Raw genomic sequence first — 4,826 nt, 5'->3', positions numbered from 1 at the left:
GCGGAAACAATGAAAAGCATGAAAAGCAGTCGGAGATCGTTTCGTTTCTTCCTACGAGACGAGACTGGGAGGATTCGACCCGGATGCTCCAGAGCGGAGGCCTAGGAATAGAAAAAATACGGGAATGGGGAAAAAAGGAAAGCTCAAGATGGTCTGTGATAAATTAGAGAGAATTAACGAGCATTGCACACACACACACACACATTATCATGGTTGGGTCGTCTGGTTCGGTCCATTTTCTTATACTGAGCAGATAAAAAGGCCCTAGGTGCCATGTGCGCCCTATTGGTGGTGCTCCGTGCCGTGCACGTACGACGGAAATTCTTTCTTCGGCGAAGTTTTATCTCTCTCCACCTCCATTCCGGGCATTCCTGCAGTGCCAAAAGGATCGCTTTTCTCTGCAGAAAGGCAGGAAGCGCAGGAAGAAAATTAATGATAGATTTTCAATCGCACCTTCACTGTGCACCGACAACAGCACAACGGTGGGCACAGTTGCAGTTTCCCTTAGAAAATCGGTTCGACGGTCGAGTTTCTGATGCGATCTGAATATTTTGGGACAGGCATGGGATGTTTTGAAAGTGGCATTTTTCACCACACACACACACACACACACACACACACACACAACCGATGCCACATCGGGCCATGGGCAAAAGATAATGCGGCAAAAATGTGTTATGGTTCCATTGTTCTCGATCCCCGGGTATCGTTTGCTTGAGTTTTTGTTTTTTCGTTGGCCCGCATTCCCGCCTGCCCAGGAGAGCTGCTGCTACGTGACTCTCTTCCCCCCCCTGAGGGGACAACACTTTGCAACTTTTATGCCACTTTCTTTACCTCCCGGTGCCACACACTCTCTCTCTCTCTCACTCCCTTCGTGACGTGACGTCTGGCAGGCTCATATTTATATGAATAGTTCCTAAAAGCCGACAACAATGGGTTTTTTTGCGAATGGGGCGATGAATCTTCTTTCCAAGCAACCAAACAAAGAGAGAAGAAATATATTCATACATACAAGGGTATTATTTGCTTTAAATCTCAGCGTCCCTCGTCCCTTACCTGCCGCATGCCCCAGACCCAAAACCCAGGGACCAAGGAAAGGGATTGGAAAACCCTACTCTACAACCAAGCCGTTAATCGCATTGTTTATCGTTCGGATCAGTGGTTGTCCCCGGAATTAATACCTTCGTTACGCTTGGCCCGCGCGCGATTGACTGCCAGTGCCACAAACGCCTGAAAGGAGCAAAAAACAATAAATCCCAAGATGTAGTCCGTTGTCACCACCGCCGGAAAGCGTAAGCCAGCCATTCCAGGAGGTTGGGTCGGTGTTCAATCAATCTCGAATGACTTTGATTACGCGCTGCACGGGGTTCAAACGGGCTCCACTTTCAATTATTACTGTAAATCACACACAGTGACAAATACCGTTTCAAAGACAAACCTTGCCCTTGCTTCCTCTGTATGTGCCATGTCTTTGTTTCGCGAAATGAAACTTCAATTGCACAACTTTGCCGTGTTTAATATCGCAAAATTCCTCCTCCTCTCGCAGCGTGTGAAACGTGAGCGACAGACGGCGAACCTGAAGGTGTCAGAAAAATGCACCAAAGCTCCGCCAAAGGTGACACAGAAAACGACCAGTAAAGAAAAACAAAACAGCGAATCGGGGGGTGGAGGGATGTGACGGCCAAAGTTTGAGGCATTAAAAATTAAAATGTTCGTGAATGCTCTACCGGGGAACCAACAGACAAGTGGCGGGGGGGGATGGGGGGACTTAGGAGGGTGGTCGTAGTGGGAGGAAGCATAGAACCGACCGGCTGGCTCTTGCAATTTTTAACGACATCCGTTTGATGGCCCTGTTTTTTTCCTTTCCTCGCTCGAAAAATCGATCGCATTGAAGGGAAAAAGGGACTGGCGGCCGACCGGGGTGTCGTGGGGCGGTTAGTCGTTGTTCCGAAAACAGCAATTGACATAAAATGGCAAATATTGCAATGAAACGAGCGAAAAACAACTGCCGCCCTGTGAAGCATCTGCACGAACGATTCCTCCCACTGGGTTGGGGGGGGGGGGAGGAAAATCACACAGACAGAGACAAAAGCAATTTGAAGCGGCAGGGGAGAGGGACGGAAGGTTTGGTAAAACTAAGGAGCAATTTTCTTCACCATCCAAAACAAAGCACGGAAATGGGTTGGCAAGCAGCGCGGTACAAGTCAGCCAAAGGCCAGCCAGCCCCAAGGAAAGGAGTGAGTGTGTGTGTTGGTGTGTGTGCGACGCCTTCGTTCGCCCAAGAGAGGATTATACTGCTTTTGGGGCCCCCGGAGAAGAAGTGCCGATTTAAGGTGGAATTTATAGCCAATTTTAGCTAGATTTTATGACCAGCCCCTAAATGGTACGGAAAGATTGTTTCTCTTTTGTTTTTGTTTTTTCGTTTTTTTCGGTTGGTTTTTCGCTTCGGTGTCTTCTATTTTTATTACCCAGTTGCGAGCGCCGCTTGACAGCCGCCCGTCGATATTGTTGATGTGTTCGGGGTGAGGTTGGAGTGAGGTTTTCCGAATGATTTCGGTTCTTTTCGCCGCGAAGAACATGGAACAAAATTGCAATTCGAGTGTTTCCAATCAGAAAAAGTCCCCCTCGGGGTTCACTCACCTAGCCTGTTCCGTTTCCGGCTGATCCCCGTTGCACGGACGGGATTGATGAATAATAGAATTAAAATGAGTTGCTGCTTCGTTTAATAAAATTTAAAGCAAAATGAGGCACGCACACGCGGGGCTTTGTTCATTGTTGATGCAATTATATGCTTGAAGCGTTTCTCCGCTCTTCGGCGCCCTGTGAAAGGTAGAGAGGAAAGGGTCTCTCAATTGTCATGCGCACACAAACACACACGTGTGCACACATACTCCGATACCCAAGGCGGCCAAACACCCCAGGAGGACCCACTAGCGCATTCATTTCGTTCCTTTCCTAATGATGGTGTTTGCAGCATTTTCTTAATCGCTGCCATTCGGTCGGCCTTTTAAATTGGCCCTTGCGACGACGATCCGGGTTGTCCGGGTATGGTTTTCCTCCTCGCTCTTCCACTCCGCATGCACTGTAGGGGAGGTGTGGGTTTTTTTTTGTTCGTCTGTTCAGTCCGTGCTTCACATGCCGTTCGTTAAGTCGCAGCCGCTCGTTCGGAAATCGTGCGAACCCCGAGATTATCCCCCGAGGAGTCAACACGAGCATAACAAAACCGGGCGGATGGCGACGCACCATCGACTAGAATTGGAAAATGCAATTAAAAACTAATTAAACCTCCCTTTTTGCTGCCTTTAAATGCAGCACTCATTTAGCGATAATCAGCCGTTTTCGTGATGAGTTCTTTCGGTTAGCGCGCGCTCGCACCCGCCCGCTTCGTGGCCATCTCCTCTTTTTGCCTCCCCATTCCACGCGCACGTTCTTCACACCCCTTTGGTTCGAGGGAGCGGGTGGTTGGTGGAGAAGGAGAAGGAGGAGGAGGAGTGGGAAAACAGTTCCTCAGGTCTACCGAACATCACACTAAATGAGCTTAATTTTTCGTTTTTCCGTTGATTCGTTGGGCGCCGTGGACAGTTTGTGCATCACACACACACACATACACACAACCGAAGTGCACAATAGCATGTTCTTTATCAATTAGCGATGTAATTTTGTGTGGAGCCGTTGTGGTGTGGGAAAGTGGGAAGTGAAAAGCTCAGCTTCGGTTTTTGGCAGTCTGAGGGGACCGAAACCGTCATGTTTGCTAATCACAATAAGCGCATAATCTCAAGACCAGCCTACGGTCTTGCAAAATGTCCACTTGTACACCAACAATTGCAGTGTGCATTTGTGTGTACATGTTCTAGTGTCGATGCAAAGAACCACCAGGGTGGGATTTAAAGCTTCCGCTTGCCGCAACAACGAACAACGCCCGGACGTTTTTTTTTGTTCGCTTCTCCAAGGACGGAGCGTATAGGAACCGGATGAATTAAAGGTGATTTGTTCGAGGCGTTCCGCCTTTGATCATACCGAAATTACACACACATACACACACACATGCCGGACCGAACGCCGGCGGAAAGCAAACGGAAAGAACGGTAGACACAGAGAGTAGAACGTCGCGACAACGCCTCGACAAGCGATCGACTAAAAATAAACCGACCCCACGCGGAGTGAAGAGAGTCCCGCGGCCCAACCCACCACCCAAACCTACCCGACGGTCCAAACCCAACTCACCCGACGACGGACGGACCGCGAACTTCAACCACCCTCCCCGTGCACTGTGTTGTGTGTCCTCCTTGTTTTCTCTTGCTACCGCCCTCCCTGTGCAGCGACACCGCTAGCTTGTTATGAATGAACGTAACGAGCGCGCGTATCGCGCGGATGTGTACTACTGCCCCGCGCGAAAGAAGAGGGCGAAAAAGGTAGGTTACGAGAGCAAAAGTGCCCGTGCGCTTAACAGCATGTGTCGTTGGTGGGAAGAAGCACGTAGGGAGCGACGCGTAGTTTTTATATGCGTTTAAGCAGCAGAGAGACATCGATGGGGACGTAGCTCAGTGGTAGAGCGCTCGCTTCGCATGTGAGAAGTCCCGGGTTCAATCCCCGGCGTCTCCAGAGTGCTTTTTTTTATTCGTCTTTGCTTACCTTTTTATCGGCTCGCTTACATGTTATATAGTAAATGCTCATACATATCCACTATTTTTATTGAAAGGCAACGACTAGGATATTTTTAACTCAAACTTATCCTGTAAAAAAGTGTTCTCCAACCTGTGGTCCGCGAAAAAAATACTTTTGAAAAAGAAAAGGTTATTGCTGGTCTTATTGTTCAACTTTTTTCC

General features: G+C 48.8%; 1 non-coding gene across 1 annotated transcript; it reads left to right on the top strand.

Moving 5' to 3' along the window:
• Window positions 1-4,530: 4,530 nt before the first annotated feature.
• Trnaa-cgc (transfer RNA alanine (anticodon CGC)) lies at window positions 4,531-4,602 on the top strand. Its single transcript has one exon. It is a non-coding gene; the product is annotated as a tRNA-Ala (tRNA).
• The last annotated feature ends 224 nt before the right edge of the window (window positions 4,603-4,826 follow it).

The sequence above is a fragment of the Anopheles coluzzii genome, chromosome 2 (genome assembly GCF_943734685.1).
Source record: "Anopheles coluzzii chromosome 2, AcolN3, whole genome shotgun sequence".
Taxonomy (NCBI): domain Eukaryota; kingdom Metazoa; phylum Arthropoda; class Insecta; order Diptera; family Culicidae; genus Anopheles; species Anopheles coluzzii.
This window is presented reverse-complemented; position numbering and strand designations above follow the sequence as displayed.